Here is a 26,308-nt window from a genome sequence, read left to right as displayed (position 1 = left end):
GGACCCTGCACCCCGGCCTCCACGGAGGGCCTGACAGAGGGCAGAGGGCGAGCGAGGAGCCACCCTGCGCCATGGCCCTGCAGAGGCCCCAGAGGGCGTCCGTGTGGGGACAACCCCCAGAGGCAAGGTCCCGGGTGGGGGGTCTGCGACTCTGCTGTCTTCCTGGAGGGGGAGCCCTCGCAAAGCACCAAATTCAAGGTGGGGGGGGCAAGTGAAAGGGTGGGGACACGACCCCAGGGAGCCACTCACTGTGTCGTTTCAGGGGCCGCATTCAGTCCCCTTCCCAGGAGAAGCCTCGTCCTACCCCCGCGTCCCCCCAGACCCCTTGACCCCTGGGGGCAGGAGGCCAGGGAGGGCGCGGCCCCCTCACCACCCTATCCACGGGGGGCACACGGTCCTGGAAAGGGTGCCCCCCGGGGTTGGCGGGAGCCAGACTGGTGCACGGGGGAGCCCACCACCCTCCCCAGTGACAGGGGAACAGGACGGGGGTGACTCAGCTTGGGGCTCATCCCACCGGGGAAACAACGGGATGTTTTTCCCCAGGGACAGAGGCCAGGTGGCTGCTCGGCTCAGTCGGGACACTTGGGAGCGGCTCGTGGCCCCACTGACTAAGGCCCAGGCCTGGGCACCTCAGACCTCACTCCCAGCGGGATGGCGGCTCAGAGCAGGTGACGGGGAAGCAGAGGCAGTCCCTTCCCTGCTGGGGCCCAAGCGCCCTCGTAATTAGCAGCTCTGGGACGTAAGTAAATGTGTGGAACTTGTCAGTCCAGGCACGCTTCCCAGTCCCGAACACGAACAGGTGTGTGCACCTTTCCAGTGGCGTCTGAGGGATGCTTTGCCCCCCCGCCCAGATTATGAGATCCGTGTCCCGGTGTCCAGCCCAGACGGGGTGGGGGTTAGGATGGAGGCAGGCGGGTCCCGGGTTGCAGCGAGCATCCTCCAGGCCCAGGGCGCCTCGTGGACCCCACCAGCGCAGCACCTTCACCAAACGCCCAGCTGCAGGGTTTCCGGAATGTTCCATCTCCTCCTCCCCTCGCAGTACGTGCAAAAGGCAAGCTCCGCAGGGCAGGTGGGGGCCTCACCCGCCCCCATTCCTCGGGCGCCTGCAGCCACATCCAGCCAGGTGGCTCCTGGACCCACCCGGGACGGGTCTCAGCTGCGGCCTGGGGGACCCTGCCCCGAGCAGAAGCAGAGGGACTCTCTGACACAAGAAACAAAGCAAAAATCCAGGCATTAACCAGCGAACTGGTCACAGATGACAGTCCCATTCGGAAGACGGTGACTCCCCTGTTCACGTATTTACTTAATTTTAAGTAAGTCTCCCCAAATCCCTAAACCAACAGTGGAGTCTGTAGATTGTGGCGTCAGAGGAAAAGTGAAGTCCCGGGGAGGGCCGCGTGCTCAACCGCGGGGGCACAGCGCCATCTGTGGGGGGACAGGGACACGGCCCCCCTCACGCCCACCACTGGCGACCTCCGGGGGCCCAGAGCCGCCTGCAGAAACAAGGGAAACGGGGGCGGCGTAATTCAGGTAATTCTTAGGTGAAGAGTCTGGAAGGCATCGGGATCCTGTGGAAGGGGAGGGTCACTCCAGTGGGCGCTTCGGCTTCAACGACCACGGAGGGCTGCTGCACGGGGCCCGGCGGCTCCTGGACACACCGCTGTGGGGTCCAGACGGCAGCGGGGCCAGGGCTCGGGGGGCGGGGGCAGGAGCTCCCCAGGGCCCCCGCCCGACCCCCACCCACCCCTCGGGAAACCGCCCACCAAGGAGGAGGGTGCAGTGCCCAGGCTTGCGGGGCTCCTAGCCCGGCCTGTCCACCCCCGTGCGGCCAGGACGCGCTTGACAAGTCCCCTCTTGTGACTTCTCCGTCCCTGTCCCTGGGCTGGAGGATGGTCCAGGGCAGGCTGGGGTCTACAGTCGGCTGGCCGGCTCTCAGAGTGGGAGTAGTGGGGGAACGAGTCGCCAAGGGCCCCCACGCCCCAGGACGACCCGAGCTTGGCTGAACGGCCGCCCCTGGCCTTGCTGGGCAGCAGCCAGAAGCAGGGTCCCCGGGGAAGGGCCACATCCAGGTGGGCCTGGCCCATCCAAGCTGCTCCCCTGCATAAGGCTCTGCGGGGGTGAGGGGCATCCAGGCCCGGGTCCCACACGGAGATGACATGTGGCCCTGTCCCACCCACTGTCCCCTGAGCCCCCAGTCAGCTCTCAGCACCTCAGGGACACCGCTGGCTGTGAGCAGGTGTGCGCCCTGCCTGGCAGGCCCCCGGGATCCCAGATACACGCCGCTGGCACCTCCGTCCCCACCAGACCCTGCGCCCATGCTGCGACCTAAGATTGCCGTTTTCTCCCTCTGTTTTCCTCAGTCTCCCTTACCTGACACGCTATTAAAAATCAGCTCAGATGAACCAAAGGCCTAAACATAAGGGTTAAAAACTATCAAGAGTCTTAGAAGGAAACACAAAGGCAAGAAGGCCCCCCAACAATGGCTTCACGCTGATTTCTCGGATGTGACACCAAAGCACAGGCAACAAAAGAAAAAACAGATGACCTGGGTTTCCCCAAAATTAAGAACTTTTGTGCTTGAAAGGAAACTGTCAAGAGTGAAAAGACAACCTACTGAGGAGTATCTTCTACCTGGCGAGGGTATGGTACCCTGAATATGTAAAGAGCTCCCCAAAAAAAAAAAAAAAAAAAAAAGAGCTCCCACAACCGAACAACAACAAAATCAATCCAATTCAAAACAGGCAAAGGGTCCCTTAGGGACTGTGTTTCCCCAAAATTCACATGTCAGGGCCCTAACCCTGGGGGGGGAGCGGTTTGGAGGTGGGGCTTTGGGGGGTGACTGGAGCCGGGGGAGGTCACAGGGGTGGGGCTGTCCTGCTGGGCGGGGGCGGGGGGCAGCACATGGTCTCTGCCAGCCAGAGGAGGGCTGTGGCAGTGCCAGCGGGCCAGCTCCCCAGCTAGGACCCTTGCCCCGCCCCGCCCCGCCCCTGCCCAGGAGGCCGACGCAGACACACGCTTCTCCCAGGAAGACACACAGACGCCGAAAGTGCCCAAAAAGATGCTCAACATCACTATCAGTCTTTTGAGATAAATATTGAATTACTGTGAGAATAAAGTCGTGAGTTTAAAAAAAAAAATCTCACTTATTCCGGATTTTCCGGTTGCGTAAAGAAGGTGGATTCAAGTGTGTCTGAGCCAATCCCTGCGGCGCTCACGGAAGACGCGGAGACCAGGACCCGCCGCGGGGCAGGGGCGCATCGGGGCGCGGGGACCCCACACGCTCCCACCAGGCTCCGTGGGGGGGGGGGAGGGGGGAGGAGGGCAAGAGCTCCAAGCAGGGAGATGGGCCACCCTGGGGTGGAGTGCACCTAGGAGGAGACCGGGCGGCCCGGGGACAGGTGACCAGCTCTAGAAGGAAGGGACCACGGGGACCAGGGGCCGGGAGGGCAGGCGGGAGGGGCCGGAGGAGTGCGCAGACCCCCACCCCCACCCAGACCTGTACCCCCACCCCTGACCCCACACTGGCCGTGGACCAGCCTCTGGGGCTTTGATAAATTGGAAACAAAACTTTCGGCACCCGCCCCTCAGGCAACCTGTTCCTCTGAATTAATTTCTAAGATAAATTGTTTTGCCATTGTCCAGCCACGCGGTCTAAGCCCCGCATGTTTTTCTGATTAGACATTTTCATCTCAATAAACCTGACGTGTGAATGGCACCTCAATCCTGGTATTGACGTCCCGCCTGGCGCCCGCGGGACCATGTGAGGTCTGTGGCGCCTGCTTCGCGCCCACTGAGCCTAATGTCCGTGAAATTATACAGGCGCTGTGCTGTGCAGGGTGGTCCGCGCACCCGGACCCCGAACCCCGCACCCAGACCCTGCACCCTGCACCCTACACCCCACATCCACGCACCCCGGACCCTGCACCCCACACCCGGACCCCACACCGTGAACCCTGCACCCCACATCCCCACACCCCACACCCAGACCCCACACTGTGCACCCTGCACCCAACACCCACACCCCAAACTGCATACCCCACACCCGCGCACCACGCACCCCACAACCTGCACCGTGCACCCGCACACCGGCACCCCATACCCACACAACCCCCACACACCTGCACATGCCACACCCCACATCCGTGCACCCACACACCCACACCCCACACCCGCACACCATGCACTGTGGGGTTTCTGCAGCCCGGGGGCAGGGGGCCGGCCCCCCGCAGGAGGGTCCTGGAGGAGGGGGAGCCAGGGAAGCGCACGCACCTGCCCCAGGGTGAGGTGGGGCCCTGGCCATGTGCAGACACGCCCTACCGCGGCCACCCAGCCCGTGTCCCTCCAGCAGGTGGACAGCATCTCCAGGGGCCTCCCTCAGCCCAAGTCCAGGCGGGCCCCCCAGGGAGGGGGTCCCCAGGAGCCTCCCCTGAACCGCTGCCCCCACCAGGTCCCCACAAAGCACAGGGGCGGCCCACACTCCCCAAGGGCACACAGAGCAGGTGCAGTCCGAGCCCCCCCACGCGGTGGGCTCCCCCCTCCCCCCACTCCCACCACCCACGCTCCGCCCCTGAGAAACGTGGTTCACAAACACCGACCTGGTTTCCCTGAATCAGCCCATTGTTACAACTTACAGGCTCTGAGAAGTTCCTCGGGCTGGCAACAAGGTCCCCGCCAGGAAACGGGTCACACCCACACTTGACAGCTTTGGTCACCTCTAAACACTAGAAATCGCTAAAATTTGTTACAAAACATGAAACACTTCCACGTAAAATAAAAAACCTCCGTGATTTAAAAGGCAAACGAGGAAAACGTGTGTCCCGCTCCCTGCGTGTCGGGGTCCCCGCCAAGCGCCAGGAGCCTGGGCACCTGCTCCAGAAACGGTCGGCAGCCGCAACCCCGGGCTCCCCCTTCCCGGCCTGTGGGAACCCAGGGGACGGAGGACGGTCCCCCGCGGCCCAGACCGGCCACCCAGCCTGGGCTCAGCCTCGCTCTCCTTCCTGCACGGAGGAGCGGGCGTCTGAAATTAAACCGAGCGTTTTCCCAGGTCTGTAAGCTCAGCCATCCGGGGCATGGGCTCAGGGTCTCCACCTCCCCCCAGGTCTACACCCACTTGACCTTGAGTGACCTTGGGCTCGTCACCGGAGACCCCCGCCAGGTCCCTCAGCTGCGGCACGGGGTCCAGGCGTCCCGGGGGCAGTGGGGGCAGCACTCAGCTCTGGGACCCACCCACCCCCACACGGAGTGCACCCCCATCATCGCCACGGAGCCCCCGTCCCTGCCATGCTGCTGGCCCTGGGCTGGAGAAGGTCACCCCGGGGCAGTCCTTAGCCCCCTAGGTCTCAGTTTCTTCTATAAGTGGGGACAGACTCTCTCATAAGATTGCTTTGAGGCTCCCAGACGTCGCCTGCTGCGTGCCCTCGGGTGGGCGCCCCCTGAACTGGAGCCGGGGCCAGCCTGCAGTCCCGAACTTCAGCTCACCTCCCACAGGCCATGCATTGGCACCACACCCCGCGCCCCTGCGCCCTGCGTGACCAGCACACGTTCCCCCGAAATGAGGAGCTCACAGGACGGATCTCTGTGCCTACAGGTGTAGACCCTTGGATACGATCCCCGGTTCTCCAAGGCGGGATTTCGTCCGCTCAGTCATTAACCTTCTGCGTCAAAACCTTAACGTCTCAGGGCTTCTGGGTCCTACACACGGTGGGTTCGGGCCTAGCAGGGACCCTGTGTGGGAGACAAGGACCTGTGAGGATGGACCCGAGCTCGGCGGCCTGGGCCGTCCTCCCCCCTCACTACCCGCACCTGCTCCTCAATTGCAGAGCCAGCGCTGCCCAACGGGCTTTGCTCCCAGCTCCAGGGATAATTGAAAGTTCAGAAAAATTAAAAGTTAATTAAAACAAGAATATGTGATTCTGAAATAATGCATTCCATTTCAAAAATGTTCAGGTAGGGAGATCCCTGGGGGGCTCAGCGGTTTAGCACTGCCTTCGGCCCAGGGCATGATCCTGGAGTCCCGAGATCGAGTCCCGCATCGGGCTACCTGCGTGGAGCCTGCTTCTCCCTCTGCCTGTGTCTCTGCCTCTCTCTCTCTCTCTCTCTCTGTGTCTATCATGAATAAATAATTTTTTTTTAAGTGCAGGTAATTTAACGGAGCCACAAACGACCCCCAGCCAGCTCTCCCCGAGGTCGCGCCCCCAGCGTGGGACCCCTGCCCTGCCCCCCGGGAAGCCCGCCCATGGCTTGGGACCGCTGGGCACCTCGGGCCGGGAAGGTCACAACGGCAGCCACAGCCCTGCACCCTGGAGTTGGGGCCCCCCAGCCTGCGGGACTGGGGCTCGGTAATGACCCAAACCAGCTCTTCCCGTGGATTTCAGAATAGGCTTCGATAGGACTTAAGACAGAGGAGCTGATCCACGTAGGTTAAGCTACTACGCGGAGCCCCCTCGGTGAAACGAGGCACCGCCCTGGGTCCCACCCTGGTCGCTCCGTCCCCCCCAGGACCCCCGCCCTGTGTCCCACCCCACGGCTCCCTGTGTGGTCTCCCTGGAGAACAACCTCAAGCGCACGCTGACTCCCAGAGGCGCTCCAGTCCCATTAGAACCTGTGCCCCTGAGCCCCAGCACATCCAGACTGTGGGTTCCCAGCTGTGACCCCGCTTGCCCTGCCGGACCTCCCACCTGCTTCCCAGCCGCAGCGTCTGGGACCAGGTCCCAGGGGCAGGCGGTGATGCCAGGCCCAGGCCCGGAGTAACCGAAGCCAGGTGGTCCACGGGCGCAGGGCTTACCTGGCCTGGCGAGGTTGCTCAGGTGAGCAGGTGCGGGGAGAGAAGCCACCAGGAGGTGGCGCCCCAGGGCGCTTCCTTCCCGCACAGCCGAGGGGAGAGCAGGGGTGCAGCCGCGGGCTCCTGCACAATGTGGGGTGCACCCTCCAACGTGTCGGGTCGTGCCCCCACCTGCCTTCTGGGGTCCAGCCTGAGGGGAGCCCCCACCCCAAGGCGAGCAGGTGCAGCCCCGTGCCAGGTGCCCCGCACCCAGGGAAGGAGGCGGGAGCCACCCAGCAGGGTCGGCAGGGGGTCGGCTGTGTGCGCCATCCACCCCTGTCCACCTGCCGCGACCCCATCCGTGTCACACATGGGACAGGCTGTTGCTCACTGGTCGTGACCTGGGCATGTCACAAAAGGGGGCATGGCCTGCTCCCGCCCTGAGAGGCCCAGGAAAGGGGCTGACCCAGGGGGCTGCTTCGCCCCCGTCACCCCGCTATGCCTCGAGGTCACAGCCATGGGGTCAACACGAGGCAGGAGTGGCCAGCGCGGGGTCCCTGGGGGCTCGTCTGCACGCACGCTCCCACTAACCAGTCCCTCCCGGGCCAGCAGGCGCCCGGCGCCGATTCCTCCCCGCCCCACTGTCCTCTCGGGCCCTTCCTGGCTCAGGGCTGGCGTCGGTGCGCTCACACCTGCTGACGGCGCTGACCCGGCTCCAAGTCACGCTCGGCACAGCTGCAGCGTGCAGCAGGGGGCACGACGGGTTCGGGAATGATCTCAGCCCAGGGTCAGCCCCACTGCCCTTCAGGCGGGTCCCCGGCACAGGCTGGGGTGGAGAGGCTCTGGTCGGGGGCCGGACGTCGGCCTGGGCTGCTGTGCAGCCACGAGCACGGTCAGGCCTGCCGGTCCCTCGCCCCAGCCATGGACGCCCCACGCTGCCCGTCCTTCCCGCCCTGTCACCATGTCCGCCGCTGCCAGCGGGGCCTGTCTCCACGCCAAGGCTTGTCTGGTTTATTCGATTGCATCTGTAACTCTTAGTTAATTTGCTCCATAATTGGGTTTTTGCCCGTGACGCTTGAGATCATTTCATTTGCAGGATCTGGGTCTATTTCCAGCCCTGCTGCTGCTGCTGGGGCTCTCCCACCACCCCTCCCTGCGGCCAGCAGGACCCCAAGCGCGGCTCACAGAGGGTGCAGAAGCTGGGCCCGCCTCCCTGGCTGGCTCCACCACTGTCCACCCCACCCCCAACCCGGCAGGTCCCCGGGGTCCCCCAGCCCCAGGGGCGCCTGGCCTTCCAGGGCCTGAGTGCCCTCTGCCGATGGCTGCACTGTGGCTCTCCTGAGCTGGAAGACCTGGTGCTGGAGCCAGACAACGGGGCGGCCGCGTGGGGCAGCGACTGGGTGTGGGGCAGAGTCAGACGCAGGCCAGGAGGTCCCGGGCTGGTCAGCAAGGCCAGCTCTGGGCTGCCCCAGACCAAGTGGGTCAGAACCTCGGGGGCTGCAGGTGACACCACCGGCCCCCAGGGCTGCGGGGCTCGTGCCGGCGTCCATGGACATGGGGCTCTGGGAAGTGGGAGACCGGCAGGCAGAGCCGCACAGACACCTGCACGCGGGCAGCAAGATGCTCGACCCTTTGGCCGCCTCTGCCCTTCAAGTCCTCCTCTGGGACCCCAGCCTCCCCAGATCCCCCAGGGGTCTCCGGGTGCTGGTCCAGCTGCAAGGTTTCTGTGTGAAAGTGGGCCGACCACAAACCTTAATGAGGGCGTGGCAAGGCCGCTGAGCGCGAGATGGACACTCACAGACCAGCCTCCCGAGCGGCCGCTATGGCCGCAGGACTGGGGTGGGGGTGGCTTAGGCTTTACGGGGCGCGTGAGAGTGGGATCTCAGCAGGAGGTTCTGGGGAAGTCGTGTCTCCCCCCACGTGCTTCCAACCGAGCCCCAGCGCCGATCGGCAGGGAGAGCCTCACCCCCAGACACCCCGTGGCCCTGCTGAGTAGACACACGACATTGACACAGTGGACATGAAGATTCAGACCCTCTCTCTGGAGAAGACTCACAAGCGCGGTCAGAAGGCATGGAGGGAGCGTCTGCAGGACGCGGGGCGGGTAAGTGGCCAGTGCCCAGAATCCGGGTCCCTCCCCGCACATTTAGACACTGCAGGAAAACCTCGGGAGATGGACAATGATTCGAAGGCCTGGTTCACAGACATGGGGTCTGGGATGGTGACGTATGGACCATCCAGCTCCTGCAAATAACTCCGCGTCTGTGCAGAAAAAGCCAAGTCTGACCCCATCCAGGGCTGCCTACCCGCCCCCCGCCACCTGAGCAGGGGAGAGAGGGGACCAGGCCGGGAGAGCAGCGGGGCCTCCTCCATCCAGGTGAGGGGGCCCCACGGACACCAGCACGCCCAACCCACAGATGGACACAAAGGGCAGTCCCAGGTCGCCAGCCAGGGCTCTGGGGTCCGGCGAGGGCCCGATGCACAGGCGGCGGGGTCGGTGAGTCTGCCCCGAGTTGACCAACCTAAAGGACGGTTTACAACGTAGAGGTCGGGTGAGCATGCACGGGGCTTGTGTCCGCTCCAACCCAGATAACAGAGAAGCAGTGATGCCCAACGGTGCTGTCGGGCTGAGCTGTGTCCCCAAATTCATGGGGGAGTCCTCAGCCCCAGGACCTCCGAGGGGGACTGCATTTGGAGGCGGGGCCCTTACAGGGGTGATTAAGGTAAAATGAGGTCATGTGGTGGCCGTAACCCAGCAGGACTACTGTCCTTATTAGAGATGAGGACATGGACATGCTCAGAGAGATGACCCCGTAAGGACACAGGGCGGCAGGGGTGGCAGGGGGGAGAGGCTGGTTGTCTACACCGCCAACAGAGAGGCCTCAAGAGGAACCAGACCCGCCCACACCTGGACCTGTTGCCTCCAGCCTCCGGCTGTGAGGACGCAAGTCTGTTGTCCCGCTGCCCGGAGGGGAGGGGCGTCGTCACGATAGCCAGACAGAATAACCCACACGTCCTCCCAGGACCCAGTGGACCTGCACCTGCCCGCGGGCGGGACGACCCCACACTCACTGTCCCTTCCTGCCGCCCCTTCTGCCGGAAGGAAGGCAGTTTCCTTTCCCGGGGACTGTCCCGCTCGCCCACAGAGATAGACTCCTCCCTGGATGAGGCATTTGATTCAGTCAGGAACCAGCTCCCTGCCCCCCACGAATACGCAGTTGTCTCCAAAGAAGATTCCCCGTGAGTTCCGGTTTGCATCCGGGAACGTTGCAGCCCCTCCTCACACCTGCTTCCCATTACTCCCCTTTGCCGTGAGGCCTGGGTTTTCCAAGGGGCTCAACACCAGCTCCCGGTCATTCAACGTGTTTGCCTCCAGAAGGAAGGGTGGTCCTTCCACCATGAAGCACCACGCTGTCCCACCTGGAGCAGGCCATGGCAGGAGGGGACGTGCACGCACTTAGCTGAGCACACACATGGCCCACTCAGCACAGAGGGGCCTCTGGCCTCCCGTCCCCTCGGAGCCTTCCCTACCCCTATCCTCCCTGGGGGACCCAGCAGGTGCAGGTCCTAGCCTGAGCCGGCACGCACGTCTGTCTCATGGCCAGTGCTGGTGGATGGACACAGATGAGGAGTGATGGCTGGTGGCAGCCGCAGTTGCCAGGGGCTCAGGCGGCTCCAGGTCTTAAATCCGGTTTGCCAGTCCCACCAGCTCAGCTGATTGCACTGTGCTCAGCGTGAGGTGAGCAAGCGGGCAGGCAGCAGGTGCGATCAGCACCAGAGCCTACATCTGCCCACCCTGCTGCGGGGCTCTTGGAAGGTCACTGCACCTGTCTGTTCACCTGTAAAGCAGGGATTTCAGGCATCACAGGGTCGCCATGGGTCAGCAGGTGGGTCCATGTAGAGCATAGGAACAAAGCTGGGCCCCTAAAGGTCACGGAGGGCTCATCCACAAACTGCCCACACAGAGCAAGGTCCTAAGAAGCAGCAGGCATTGCTGAGATCCAGGGCCCGAGGAGGCTCCTTTAGAGACTGGCCACCAAGCAGAGAGCTCTGGTGCGTGACATGGGGGAGCCACCAGGTCCCTCCAACTTAGTTTCCTCATCTATGAAAAGGGTGCTAACAACCCTCAAAGGTTGTATTTCTTTACCTGATTAGCTCATTATGGCTCGGCCTCAATAGACTATAAGCTACATGAGGGAGGGCTGTGCCCTGTCCTGCTACTCACTGCACTCCACTGCCTACAACAGGGGAGCTCCCTAAGCAATTGCTGAGGGGTGGGAGGATGGAGGGATGGATTGATATACGTGATGGATAGAGCACTAGATGGGTGAATAAGTGGATACAGAGATGGATGGTTGGATGTGTGGATGGATGGATGGATGGATGGATGGATGGATGGATGGATGGATAGGTGAATAGGTGGATGGATGGATGAGTAGGTGGATGGATGGATGGATGGATGGATGGAAGAGTGAATGAGTGAGTAGATGATGAATAGGTGAATAGGTGGATGGATGGATGAGTAGGTGGATGGATGGATGGATGGATGGATGGATGGATGAGTGAATGAGTGAGTAGATGATGAATAGGTGAATAGGTGGATGGATGGATGGATGGATGGATGAGTGGATGGATAGTTGAATAAGTAGGTGAATGGATGAGTAGATGGATGAATGAATGAATGAATGAATGAGTGCATGGATGGATGGAAAGAAGGAAGGAAGGAAGGAAGGAAGGAAGGAAGGAAGGAAGGAAGGAGCACAGAACAGCTGATACCACCTCTGAATAAAGAAATGCCAGGGCAGAGGGAAGGGGGACTACCTCTGTCTCATGGACACGTTCAGACAAGCGGCAGAGTAGCCATCTGGCTTGGGAATCGTGGAGGGATTCCTGATGGAGCACGGGGAGCAGGCTCGTGAGGTCAGCTGATGGCCGAATGGGACGGGGTCTGTGGTCAGAATGGAGTCACACACAAGCCTGCGAAGGGGTTTGAGTCCCAGCTAGAACGAGGAATGTGAATTATAAAGGCAAATCCTCCTTAAGGCATTTCCACGAGAGGCATTAGTCTGAACCGAGGGGGAAAGCTCACGGGTGAAGGAGCCCCCCTGGGGTGGCTTAGCCCTCACCTGCAGCACTGTCAGGCGCGGGTGTTTCGGGGGCACAGAGAGCCGGTCAGCAGTTACAAGACCAAGGCAGTGGGCTTCTCCTGAGCAGGGCTAGCGATTTCCAAGTGTATCGTGTAGCTGGCAGGAGAATGGGGGGACAGACTTATCTGGCTTCGGAGGCAGGCTGACCGCGCAGCTCTGACGTCACCTGGTGGCGGCGTGCCACAACTGCAGCATCCACAAGTCCTCCCCCCCCCACCATCGGAGAGAAGAGTGTCCGGTGGGAGTAGGAGCATGAGCTTCCATGAAGACCGAGTCCCAGCCAGAGCGGGGGTGGGGGGGTGGGGGGCTCCCCCCTCCCCCACCCAGACCCTGCCTGGGGCCGCAGAGAGCCCCAGAGTCCTTTACAGAGAACCGCCCCTCCAGCAGGCTTCAAGGCTTTGGTGGGGGGAAGGGGGGGCTGGAGACGAGGCCAGCACACACCACACTCCACCTCGTTCAACGCAACCCAACCCCTCCGGGGCCTCGGCAGGACGACACGGAAACCAGGCGGCACGGCTGAGTTGGGGCAGGAGCACGTCGCGGCGATACCCACGTTCACGGTCTGGGAGTCGGGAGAGCCGGACGGTGCAGGGGCCTTGAGGGCTGGCTTGAGGGCCCCGTGCTCCCCCTGGCCAGGTGCAGCGGCCACCCCCTCCCCTGCGCCGTGCTGCCTACCAGCCTCCCGAGGCCCCAGGGGTCAGGACAGGCTGCAGACACAGCCCCCTGCTCCTCCCCCTCCTCCCCCTCCTGGGGCCTGAGGGCCTCCGGGTCTTCCCGGGGTCCCAGGACTCAGCCAGTGTGGGTCCTACCTGACACCCTGGATCCAGAGCAAGTGAGGAGGAGCTTCACAATGTCCAAATCCAAGGCAGAAACTGAGGCAGAGCTGGGAATCCAGAGGCCAGGGAGCAAGTGCAGGGATGGGGTGTCCACAGAGGCACAGGGCAGGGGGCGGGGACAGGGGGTAGGCCCAGGGGAGGCAGGGACAGGGGGGTGTACACAGAGGAGGATCCTGCAGAGGTGTGGGGGGCAGGGGCGGGGGGCAGGGGGGCAGGTGTGGGTAGCGGCGGGGGCGTGCACAGAGGAGGGTCCTGCAGAAGCACAGGGGACAGAGGCCTTTGCTGCATTTCCTGCAGACCCATCACCCCCACTCCCCGTCCTCCCCAGGTCCCCTGAGACCTCCCCGTGCTGCGCCTGCCACCCGCTCCCATCTGCCCGTCCCTCCCGTGAGGGTCCCAGCCACGAGTGTCACTCAGGATGCCCTTCTCAATCCAGCCTCAGGAAACGGCGGCTCCTCTTCTCCGACCTCTGCAGACTCTTGCTGCGGGCAGCTCCACACGACGCTTGGAGCCATAGCTCCTTCATTTCCTACCTGTGGATCTGCTGACCCGGCGTCTCGGGGCGGCTGATGCCCCTCGCCCCCAGCGTCCTGTGTATTCAGTGCTAAACCCGCCCGTCCCAGGTACTTCGGGTCAAATGTGTCGCCCAGACAAGCTCCATGGCCTGAGATTCTGTGACACGAGCAGCAAAGGGCAGTTGATGGGCTCAGGGACCCAGGGAAGGCCCCGCTCCAGGAGGGCAGGATAGAGCAAGGATGGTGCTGGGGTGCGGGTGGCCCTCTGGAGACCAGCAGAAGGATCCACCCGGTGGCCTCAGAGACTCCCCGTTTCCTGCACCAGAGATCAGGGGCTGCGAGCAGGCCCGTCCAGGGGGCGGGGGCCAGGCTCCTCCCGGGAAGCCCCTCGGGCGCCCGTGCCCACCCCAGGGTGCTGATGGCCTCTGAGACCTGGGAGGAGCAGATGGGCTACCGCTGGGCTGGGAGCCCCCCAGCCCGGGCCGGCCCCCGTGGGGACCATGCCCCCCAGGCCCAGGGCCCACACCCACCCGGCGCTGCGCCCCTTCCCCAGAGCCGTCTGCTCTCTGACGGCCGCTATGTCCCCACGCCAGGTGCTGGCTCACGGAGCTGCCTTGTAAGTGAAGAGTGATGACCCCTCCACCAAAATGTCCCTGATGTGCTCAGGGGCCGGCTTGAAAGACGGCCTCAACCTGCACCGACCCCGGACCCCTGCACCCGGACCCGTCTACACTGCATCCAAGAGGCGGGTTGAGAAACCAGTGGTCCTGCCCACTGCTAGGCGGGTCTCTGTCCAGAGTATCAAAGGTGTCCGTGTGTGAGATACGATCCCCTCCCCTCCGGAGGCGCCAGGACAGACAAAACTGTGAGGAGGGGATGGCTGTGTGGGAGGGCCATCCATCCCTGAAAGCGGTGGTGGGGGGAGCAGCGGTTGCCGGGGAGGGAGGCAGGAGCAGGCCGAGGTGGACAGCGCTCCGTGGACGGCCTCGAGGGCAATGGAAACGCGCCCCCGCAGGTGCCCTGGCAAGTGCCCCCGGAGTTACTGGCTTCTGGGGTGGGCCTGTCCTACAGTCTCAGAAAATAGCAAGTGACGCCTGGGTGGCTCAGCGGTTTAGCGCCTGCCTCCAGCCCAGGGTGTGACCCTGGGGTCCCGGGATTGAGTCCCAAGTCGGGCTCCCTGCATGGAGCCTGCTTCTCCCTCTGCCTGTGTCTCTGCCCCCACCTCCCCCGTGTCTCTCATGAATAAATAAATAAATAATCTTTAAAAAAATAAAAAAGAAAATAACGAGTTGCACATCACGATGCAAATTTCTCTAAATACACTGTTTAGAAAATAACATATCCCACCCGCATCATGCTGATCTGAGGTCAAAGTCAAAGGGGCGGGGCGTTTACAAGTGAGTCCATTCAGGGGACAGCACGGAAGCCGAGTGAGAGCCATGACCCCATGGGAAGGACGCGTGTGGGGGGCTCGCCGGCAGCCAGAGCACGGCCAGGGAGCCTCAGACTGGAGTCCAGGGCTGCCGGCCCCGGGGGCACGCGGACAGCAGGGTAGCCTGGCTGGAACACACGTCCCCCACCTTCAGTCAATAACCTGAGGGTGACGCTCACGCTGAGGTTTGCTTCTTGGCTCAGGAAACGACGCCGGGGGCCCAGTGATGGGGGCACGAAGCAGCGTTTGGAAGCGAATCTGCGCCAGGCCCACCCTGGGAGCCAACAACCCTCCAAGGACACGGGATAGGTCGAGGCCGACACCGGGCTGCCCCAGAGGGACAGCTCCTGCTTCTATCATCACCATCCCCTCCCGGACAAAATTTAAATTTGACTTAAGTGGAATAGTTTCATTAATTAGTCAGCATTTTTAATATACACATTTTTGAAGGTTTTATTTATGTATTTATTTATTTTAGAGACAGGAGGGCTCATACACGTGAGCGGAGGGACGGACAACGTTGAGCAGACTGTGCACTGAGCAGGGCACCTGACGCGGGACTCGATCCCACGGCCCCGAGATCGTGACCCGAGCAGGAATCAAGAGTCAGACACTCAACCAACGGAGCCCCCCAAGCTCCCCCTAAGTAGTCAAATTTATTTGCATTTCCTCTTTCCTTAACCTGCACCGATGTGCAAGGGGAAGCGTAGAGCCTGGCGCCGTCTCCCCGGAGGACAGAGGATGGGAGCGCAGCCAGGAAGCGGCTCCAGGACAGCCGAAGCCCAGTGTCCCCGCCCACCCGCCCGCCTACCCCATGTGCTCCCTGCTGCCCCTGCGAGGCCAGAAGAGCAGAAGAGAAAGCCGGACTGGCAAAAAAAAAAAAAAATTTAAGGGAAAAAAAAATCAAAAAAGTTTCCTAAAGGAAAACTGGAATATGGAGATCACACAGAAGGACGGACCTCCCCACACACACAGAAGACAGATCCAAGACATTCAGTAGATTTAGAATATTTAATCTGGAAAAGGAATCTTAAAACATAATCCAATAATCATAATCCAAAACTTATTTTCGTTTAAAATCTAATCGATAACCTCACAGTCCAATCCAGGTGGAAGGGGACGCAAAGCTACATGAGGAATCGGGGATGGTGGGCAGGCGGGGATGTCGAGGCGCGTCCTGGCCCCCGTGTCGGGTGAGGACAGAAGCCCTGCGGCAGACGGGGGGACGCTCAGGCACAGGGCAGTGGAGGGTGCGATGGAGATTTAGGGGAAAGGAGGGGCGAGCGAGAGCGTGGCGTCCGGTGCGTCCCCACCGTGAGCGGGACCCGCAGGCCCCGGGCTGCCTGGCCTCCCGCGGAAGCCGGCAGGTTGGGCTGGGCCCCGAGACAGACATGCAGGGGCTCGGGACGCCCCGGGGACGTGGCAGGTGTGCCCGGCGACGAGCCTCGGCCACGCACAAGAGAACACCAGGCGTGAAAGCTGGGCAGGGAGGTGCGAGGAGGCCTGACGTGCACCTGCGGGGCCTGTGCCAACCCGCCCGGCCACCGCCCAGAAGTCACGGACTGAGCGGCCAGCGGAAGCGAGTCGGCCACTGGCAGCCCCAGCGCAAGGAGTAGGGAGGAAGCGGCCGCAGGGCAACAGGTCAGAAGAGGAAAGTCACCTGGGGATGGGCTCCAGGAATAAATGCAAACCCCAGGGGGACGGGCCTGAAGCCCCCCGGGGACACAGCTGTGAGCCCGGCTGCACTGCGGGGAGCCCGGGGCCCGGATGGGGTGGCCGCGCGGTGGCCGTGCGCGGGCGGGGGACACGCTGCAGGCCCGGAAGCCCGCCTCAGCCTGCACCTCGGGGCCGGCAGCGCCCCACCTCCAGGGACGCCCCACGGCCGCACGGCGCTAGGTTCTCGTCAGGAGGTTTATAAAGCGTAAGTAAACATCGTGATAATGAGAAATAAATTATGTTCTATACAAGAGCTGTTTGTCTTCCACATGCTGCTAACATCTGCTTGATATTTATTCAATATCCAATAAAACTAGTAATTAATCTGGATTTTCTTTAAAAAAAAAAATTAAAAAGGAAAGGAAAGGAAAGAAGGCCCGAGAAATGGAAAGGATTTAACTGTGACCGCCCACAGCAAGGGGATGGGGAGGATGCCAACGGCGGTACCATCCCCAGCAGAGCCCACTCCCCGCCCCCGGCCTCAGTCATCACATGCTCAGCCCCAGGGACCCCCCAGTCGGTTTGGGGGCATCGTGCGAGCACTGGACCGGCCGTGCCCCCGGAGGCCTGCCCGCAGCCCGCCCTCACGGACCGCTGTGTCGGTGCACCGTGCAGCCCCAAAGCTAGGGCAGCAGGGGCCCCCCAGCCCCTCCCCAGGCTCCGCATGGCCCACCCGGCGAGGCAGCAGGACGTCCCTCTCCAGCGTTACCCGAAGGGGCCTGCGTCCCCCGCGTTTGGTCCCCGAGGTGCCTGGGGTGGGGCAAGGGGTTCCAGCACCCACGACACCCAGGCGCCAGGACAACGGGCCTCTCCAACGTACTCCAGGCCCCTGCACAGGCACGAGGGCACAGGCGCCGCTGCGGCGGGTGTGCCTTGCACGTGGGCCGAGATGCGGGATGTCTAACGCCTTCCCCAGAGCCCTCCCAGCCGTGGGGCAGCCAGAAGCCCGAGCACCCGGCCGCAACCCTTCCGCTCCCAAGACGTCTCCACCGGCCTCCAGCGGCCTCCGCCGCGCTGCCCTCTGCCCTCCACCACTGGCTCCTCCCTCGGTACTTGTGGCTCATCAGCGGGTGTAGACTGGGTCCCACGACAGGCACAGCAGGGACCACCCATCCCAAGGGGCCGCCTGAGAGCATTAGTGTCTCCCCTTCTCCTCCCACACGCCGGGCGCTGGGGCCTTGGCAGGGGGCTCGGCAGGGGACTGCGATCCACAAGCCCGTCGCCTCCGGCCTCCATCCGGGTCCCAACCTGCTCCCTGCACACCACCCAGAGGGGATTCTTGCAGCCTGAGCCTTGCAACGTGGGGTTGCCCAGGCGAACACCCTAAATGGAGTAGTCAGGGTGGAAAATCACAGGCATCCATGAGCTAAACTGAGTAAAAATGGAAAGGTCTGCTCCCGGGCATCCTGACACACTTGTGGAGATGCACCCAGGCCTTGGCATCATTAACCTTTCCGTGTGCAGCCCTCGGCCCAGCGTGAGCAACAAGCTGCCGCCCAGACGGTGGACGGCTTGACCTTTATTCCTCTAAAATCACGAGGCCTCTTGGTGTTAAGTGGATGCCCCCCCCCCCCCCCCCCAGGAGAGAACTGATCTCAGAACAGGATCTTTGGAAGCTCCTTAGCTAACGTGACAGGAGGTGGACTCAGGACTCGTGGCTCGAGGATGGATTAAACAAACCCAGTGTCAATCATCGCTTCCCCACCGAGCTGCACTGGACCCCAGCCATCTCGCTGGGGAAGCCAGGGCCCCGCTGACCCAGAGGTGCCCCGGGATTCAGAAGGAGAAATCCAAAAAAAAAAAAAAAAAAGAAGGAGAAATCCGTTACCTTTGGCTACGCACGGAGCCTGCTGGGAGCACGAGGTGCACGTCAACATCTTCACACTGAGGGAGTTCCACCCGACGACGAATTTCAATCTGAAAATAATATGAAAATACTTAAGGATACACGGAAAAGTTTAACGGGAGGCGACTCACCCCCACGAAAACTGGAACAACTTTGGAATCAAAACCACAGTGGCAATAGGTTCGAGCCCCACGCCCGACTCCACGCTCAACAGGGGTCCCTCCCTGTCCCTGCTCACGCTCTCTCTGTCTCTCTCTCTCTCTAAGATAAACACATGTTTTTAAAACTAATAAAAAACAAAAGCAGAGCAGAGGGGCAGCAAGGGTGTGTGACTGCTCTCAGCGGCAGCAGGCGTGGGCGCTGGACACACAGCAGAGGCTTATGAAGATGCTGGAGTCACCCCAACACACGGAGGTCACGAGACCACCAGCCTGGAGAAGCTGCAGCTGGAAGGAGCAAGAATCAGGACACGAGGCTCTCGGGACCCAGGGTGCCCACCGCACACAGACACGGCCCCTGGGTGAAGGTCCAGGGGGCAGCGACCTGGACCAGACACGGAGCTGGGATCCAGGCACCGGGAGACATGAGACCCAAAGTGTGCATGGAAACCGCCCCACGTGCGGCCGGGGCTATGCTGCACGCCAGAGGACAGACTCCGGGAGCCGCTGGTGTGCCCCCACCCGGGCCTGCTTCCCAGCCGTGAGGTCGGGGCAGCAGAGAGCCGGCTGCCAGGCGCAGGCAGTACCGGAGCAGCCACAGAGCCTGCGGCGCACGGGGGAGCTCAGGAAATGAGGAGCCCCCGAGGGAAGTCCCACGTCTGGCCCGACCACAGGCTAGCCACCAGCTGACGAAGGCGCCGAGCACACCCCCGGGGAGCCAGGCCCAAGGAGGCCTTGTGGGAAGCCGAGGACACAAAGTGGGGTGCAGGGGGAGCACAGGAGTGACCTGCCCATGGGGACAAGCGGGAAAATATCGCACAGGACACAAGCTGCATCACCTGCAAGGTGACTGCTTCCCCCCGCATAGATGTATCATCAGGGAAAATGCAATCAGTAGAAATTACCTGCAAGTGGAACAAGATACCGGATTTAACAGAAAAAGAACTTAACGCCACTGTTATAAATACGTCCCAAAAATAAACATATCTTCAAAGAAAATAAAATGTATATGACGCAGTACAGGAAAGTATTAGACCAATGACTGCACAGATAGGAAATCGTCAGAGACATATGGAAACAATTAAAAAATGGAAACTAGAAATGTAACTGTAGTAGGTGAAACATGAATTTACTAGATAACCTTGGCGTCAGTTTGGAGGTGGACAAAGAACTTGAGGATAAAACAGCAGAAATCGGGTGATCAAAAATGCAGAAAGGAGGCACCTGGGGGGCTCCACAGTGGAGCCTTCCGTTCAGGGTGTGATCCCAGGGTCCTGGGATCGAGTCCCGCGTCAGGCTCCTTGCATGGAGCCTGCTTCTCCCTCTGCCTCTGTCTCTGCCTCTCTCTCTCTGTGTCTCTCAAGAATAAATATATAAAATCAAAAAAATCTGCATTTTAACACCCATGTGGCCCATGTGCACACGTGCGTGCATGCATCACCGATGCTGAGGAGCCCCTCGCCCCCAGAGAGGCTGCCTTGTTTGTAGCCGACAAAGGTAAGACCTCGTCAAATGTTCAGAGGAAAAGAAAGCAACGTTGGCGTATCCGGATTGTGGGTGAACTACAGCTCAGGGATCAAATAAAAGCAGCTCGGGAGGACACTCAGGTGCAGGCCGTGCACAGCACGTTTTATAAATATTAAAATAGTGTCTGCACAATGATGACAGCGTGAATGCAGATGGGAGTGATGGCGCTGGACCCTGGGGGAGCAGGAGACGTGTGTGGTGATGCAAGTTTCTTTTAAAGAAAGGACGCAGGGTCCCTGTTTTTTGAACCATAACCGTGTGCTCAGCAGACCCGCGCCCCATACGTGGACTCCCAGGGATGAAACTGTCTTTGGGGAAAGCAATGTCCAGGATCGGTCAGACACTCTGTCCTGCCGAGCACGCCCTCCAGGCACGTCCCTTTAGACATGGAGACCACCTTCTGGAAAAGTAGGTTTATCGGAGGAAAAAATAAAGACGTAAACGTCCAATAACACGGCAGCTCTGAGTACATCTGGGCCCAACAGTGCAGAGAGAGGATCAGGAGCAGTATCCCCAAGTCGGCAAATGTGTGTGTGAAAAACACATGTGAAAACGGCAGCGGGGGCGCTTGTGCACGCAATGAGCTCACGGCTGCTCCGGGGACCACAGGGTCGCGAGGGGCTGAGCCAGGAGGCGGCGGGTGGCCAGTGGCCGGTGGCGGTGAACGGCCCTGGGACTCCGCCCTTTCTCTTTCCTGCTCCTCCCAGGTTTTGAACGAGCACCTGTCTCCGTTAAAGCCTCATAAGACTTCATCTTAAAAGCGAAGACGGGCCAGTTCCTCGTGGGTCGTGTTTGGCTGCTAGAGAAACATCCAGAAAACCCGAGGGAGCTGCCCCACCAGCCGCGGCCGCCCCTGGAGCTCAGCCCCCTGGAGGCCCCGCGGAGACGGTGCAGTGGAGCCACCAGGGGCACAGAGGTGCTCCTAGGCCGTCGCAGAGCCATGCACCTCAGCCGTGCCCCGTGGCAGGCTGAGGCCTCGACCCCGAGGATGGCGGGTGAGGGCAGTGGACTGGCCTTCTGGAACGTTCTGCTGGGAGCTCCTGTCCCTCCCGCCGCACCCCTGCAGCGACACCGGGCCCGGGGCTTCCATCCACCTCCCGCACACAGCGCCCTGGCCCCGCGGGCCCCTGCAGCGGCTTTCCTGAGGACCGCAGCCTGTCTCCTGAATGTGTGCCAGGCACTCTGCGATGGCCCACGGGACCCCTGCACTCGCGGGGTGCCACCCCCCGCAAGCCCCCACCCGGAAACCGCACCCCCTACAACACGGAGCTGTCGGCTGCCGCGGGGCATGGGGAAGTCCGGGCCCCGTAGTCTGCGGTCCTGGCTATAGCCTCTTCCCACCGGCTCGGCCAAGCTGCGTCCTCACGGGAGAGCCCGCTCCTAACCCTGCCCCGGGTCACATGGCTGCCCCCTGCCCCCCAAGGATGCAGGGTCTTGAACTGAGGACCCCCGACCCAGGACATCTCGTCCCGAGAGCCCCGAGCTCCCTGCATGTGCGAAGGCCCTACTTCCCGACGAGGCCACGTGCCAGGTCCCAGGGGTCCCGGGGTTCGTCGCCCACCCAGACCCACAGCGCGGGTTCACCCCAGCAGCACAGGAGAGCACACATCACAGCTGCTCAGAGGCGGGCGGGGAGCCTGTCAGGTGGGGCCCCGGGTGCTGCTGGGCCCCCGGTAGGGCTGCGCCCCCACCGTGACCCACAACCCGGGAGGGGCTGAGCTAGGAAGTGTGCAGAGGCTGTCCCCACGTCAGCCGCGCTCACACCATGGTGCCGCTGGTCCCAGGGGACGCTGCTGCGACCGGCTGTACCGCAACGTGGCCGTCGAGCAGGAGCAGACAGAAGCAGCCCCGGCCCCCCGTTCGAGGGATGCGCAGCTGCCCCACCCCATGGGGGGCCACCCCGTCCTGAGTGGACGTGTGTCGGGAAGGTACCCGGGGTCACCGGGCAGCCCACAGACAGGTGGCACCGGGCACCCAGCAGCCATCACACCCACTCCATCGTGCGAGGCCACAGCGGGACTGGGCGGGGCAGGAGCCCTGCGCAGCCCGGGACCCTGCAGCTGGCAGGTGCGTCGGAAGCGAGGAGGGGCCCCGGGCCCAGCTGAGGGCGACCCCGGCAGGGGCCTCCCCCAGGATCGACCCGCCCGGCTCCCGGCAGAGGGGGCCCGAGGCCTGACCCGAAATCCCCAATGTGGGTTCAGATCGCCTCAGCCCCGCAATGAGCCGAGAAACGGTTCTGAACCCAGTCAGCTCGGCCCAGAGCTGTGAGGGGAAGATGCTTCCTCCAGGCTGGCCGCCCAGCTTCATCCAGGCACAGCGCCCACTGCAGCTTCACTCCACGTGTTGGATAGATGGACACCTGCGGGCATCACGGCCGACGTGGCTGCCGTGACTTCGGGGACTTCGAGACCTTGGCGGAGGGAAGCCCAGACGCAGGGGGGGCGGGGGTGCCTCGTCCTATGAGGCATCGCAGGGAGTGAATGGAGCCCCAGGCAGGCGCCACCCCGTGTCCCCCCTGTGTCCTCCCTAGGTCTCAGGGTCCCAGATGGCCGCGGCCTCGCCCGGGGCGGGCTCTCCTTTCCCAACCAGACCTTCTCTCAGGAAGGTTCTCGCTCACTCTGGTGGGGGTGTGGCCACGAACAGGCCGACCCACTAGCCCTTCTTGGGCCGCCCAGGCCCCCGGGGCAGCTCAGGGCAGCTCGGCGCCCACTGTCCCAGATGGCCCAGGGAGGCTGGCTGGGGTCCCTCCTCGCCCGGTGCCCTTCGGGCAGGGGCTCAGCACCCCCACAGCCCCGGCCGCTCCCCCGAAGCCTGCAGGAGCCGCCACCCCCAGGACACGACTGTTTCCAGCCCGTCTGCTGCCTGCGTGTCCAAGAACAATCTTTCAAACAAACGCAGGGAACGGGATTAGGGTGTCCGCGGGCCCCTGTCAGGGTGGGGACGCCTCCATGGGGCCTGGGGGCCCTGCCTGGTGGCCGCTGCCCAACCTCAAGAGTCAGAGGGCGCGGGGTCCTCCGGGGCAAGTGGGAGGGGGTGCTCCCAGGGGCCCCCGGGCTCTGTCTGGGTTCCCACCCGCAGGGACCCCGGTCCGGCCCCCAGGCCCCAGAGGCCTCAGCCACACAGGGGACACACCCAGTGCTCCAGACGCTCGACTGAGCCGTGTCTGCAGAACACGGGGCTGCACAGGGAATGAGCCCGCGCCCCCTACCCCTGCGCCCACAGAACCAAGCACCGGCCCCTCCCTCCCTGGCCCCAGTGCAGGCTGGGAGCAGACTGCTCAGGACGACCTGCCGCTGATGTTCCCCTCTGGCCTGGGGCAGCCCTGCAGCCCTGCCGCCCCCACCCGTACTGTGCCCCCTCCCCCATAGACCCTCACTCAGCCAGGGGTCCTCAGAGAGCTTGGCCCAGACATTCCAGAAAGTTCTGGCACTGCTTACACATGTGCAACATCTCATGACCCCAACAGACCAGACTGGGAGGTGACCCCACACTCCACCTGCCCATGCTCCCAACACAGATTAAGCACCTACTGTGTGTCCAGCACTGTCCCAGGAGCCACTGGGAAGAGCAGCGAGACACGGGGCTCTGTCCTCCTGTCTCCCCTTCCTGGCGCATGGAACACAGTGACGGGCGGGTGCTTGGCTGGCAGGTGCTGCTGCCGGGGGAGGGGGGGTTGCGGGGATGGGGGAACGGGGGAACGGGAGATGGGGGAGGAGGATGAGGGGACGGGGAGGTCAGAGGGATGGAGATGGGGGAACGGGGGGATGGAATGGAGGACAGGAGGATGGGGGACAGGGGAATTGGGGATGAAGGGATGGGTGCACAGAGGGATGGGGGACAGCGGTAACAGGGGGATGGGGGACAGGGGAATGAGGGGACGGAGTGGGGAACAGGGGGATGGGGGACAGGGGACAAAGGGGGATGGGGTGGGGGATGGGGACAGGGTGATGGGGGGACAGGGGACAAAGGGGGATGGGGTGGGGGAAGGGGACAGGATGATGGGGGGACAGGAGGACGAGAGCACAAACCCAGCCCGGGGCCCCCCTACGTGGGGATCGTCTCTGGGTCTGTGGCCGCAACACAGGACCATGCTTTGGAGACTGCCAACATTTCAGTTATTAATTCTCGTTTTTGTTCCTCAGTTAAAATTAAAGCTCGCATGTGCGTGTGGCCGTGGCCCACGGCTGAAACCCACGGGTGCTCCAGGACAATGAGGAGAAGGACACAAACGCAGGCAGAGCCTGTGGGGATCTGAACGATGCTCCTGTCCTGGAGCCCGGGCTCTGGATCCCCGTAAATGTATCCCTGGAAGCAAACAGAGAGACCCGACATGTCGGAGGACAGGCTGTGGAGCGGGCTTAAGTCACATGGAAGTTGTGACTCATCCCTTCCCTGTGCTGGGGAGCTGCTCCCATGCTTTCGTTTCCTTTTACTTTGTTTTGCAGTCATTTAGGTCGCCGTCCCCAGGGAGGCGGTGGGCAGGTCACCATCTCAGGGCAGGGGCAGCAGGTTGCCATCCCCAGGGCAGGGGCAGCAGGTCGCCGTCCCCAGGGAGGGGCAGCTGGTCGCCGTCCATGCATCACCTGAGCTCAGAAAACTGTCCCTTGCAGTCACCCTGACCATTGCCTGTTCTCGGCTTGCAGAGTCAGCTGGGTGAGGATGCTCAGAGGCCAGCTGTGGTCCCCGCCCCCCACCGGCCTCACGGTGAGAGCAGAGGGGAGGCAGGGGAAGGGGCCATCCTCCTCAGGACAACCCCAGGGTGGCCCCAGGACACACAGGCAGACTGTGAGCTGGAGGGGCTGGGGTGAGCATGGGGGACCTAAGTCAGGGAGCACCTGTCCCCGCAGAGGCTGAGCAGGTGTGGGTTGGGAGGCTGCAGATGAGGCAGGAGCCCCTCCCTGTCACCCACTTGCAGGGTGGGCACGAGCCACAACGGAGAGCAGAGCGTTGAGTGGGAGTGGGCATCCCAGCAACATTCCCCCCACCTTCACCTCCCTCCTGCAGGGACGCGGGTGCCCTGCAGCTCAGGGGGGCTCCACGACGCATCCGACCTTCCACCCCCAGCTCCCCGAGCTCCGTCGGGCGAGTTTCATGCCTGGAGCCCACCAAGCTGAGCAGGAGCTCAGTTGTCACCCAGGTCTCGACCCCACCTCCCGTCTGGTCCCTCAGCTGCGTGGGGTCTGCACTTCGTCGGCCTCCCACCAGATCCCGCCCACCCAGGGCATCCACCCCCCTCACACCCCGTCCCCCAGGCCTGGGCCCCGTAAGGCCCTCAGCACCCCAGCCATGCAGCCGTCCTGATGCCCCCAACGTCCCTCCATCAAGACCTCCCGCAGGCTCAGCCCCAGCCCCGCAGACCCATGGAGATGCTCTGGACGGATCAGACCGCGGGGGCTGCACGCCGTCCCCGGGCCCGGCACCCAACAGCTGCCACGTCTGATTAAACCGTGATGTGCTGAGCGCGACTTGGCGAGCTCCGGCCTGTTAGCGCGGGTGATGAGGAGCCAGTGATCCAGAAAGGACGGCGGGCAGCAGGCGGGCTGCTCTTTCCCCACCGCCCCTCTCTGCAGTCGCAGCAGCTGCCACAACCCCCCCCCCGGGTGTGAATATTCTGTTAAAATTAGCAATCCAGAAGGGAAAGTCCAAAAATACGGCATCAGCCTTCCAATCCTATTTTGTTCTGTCTCTGAGATTCCTGAGTTATTCTTCTGATGGGAAGGGCTGCTTCTCTCACCAAGACAATGGACGTGCCCGAGCGCGTGACTCTGGCTTCCTGCACCAGGTTCAGGGGCTCTGCCCACGGGGCCTGGAGGGGCCGCCTGGGGGCCCAGGAACCACCCCGCAGTGGAGCCCCTCCCTGCTGGCTGACCTGCAGCACCCCAGAGCGGGTGCTGGGGCCAGACCACAGGGCCAGAGGGGTCCCCAGGGGTCGACAGGCTGGGACTGGAGTGCAGGGACCCCTGGGCCTTGAGGGTAAGGGCAGCCGTCCAGGACTGAGGCCAACTAACCCGAAACACAGCCAGCCAGGCCCAGGGGGGAGCGGGAGGGGGACGGGGTGGGCGCCGGTGCCCCCCGCGGAGGCCTCACGCCTCCCGGCCTCCCTGCCTGGCGCCCAGGCCACAGTGGACGATCGACAACGCTGCTCAGTGTTCTCCCATCAACTCAGAGCGGTCTGTCACTCCTCCTTCATGGCCGTGGGGTAAAGGCCACTGCCCCGGACTGCCCGGCCCTCGCAGGGTCGTGGGTCCTGAGTGGGGAGGGTTGGCTGCCAGGGCTGTTGGCCCGCAGACAGGAGATTCAGGAGACAGCGTCGCAATCAAAAACATAAACCAAGGAGTGCACAGACAGCACCGACTATCACACGTTTTACC

The sequence above is a fragment of the Vulpes vulpes genome, chromosome 16 (assembly GCF_048418805.1).
Source record: "Vulpes vulpes isolate BD-2025 chromosome 16, VulVul3, whole genome shotgun sequence".
NCBI lineage: Eukaryota > Metazoa > Chordata > Mammalia > Carnivora > Canidae > Vulpes > Vulpes vulpes.
This window is presented reverse-complemented; position numbering follows the sequence as displayed.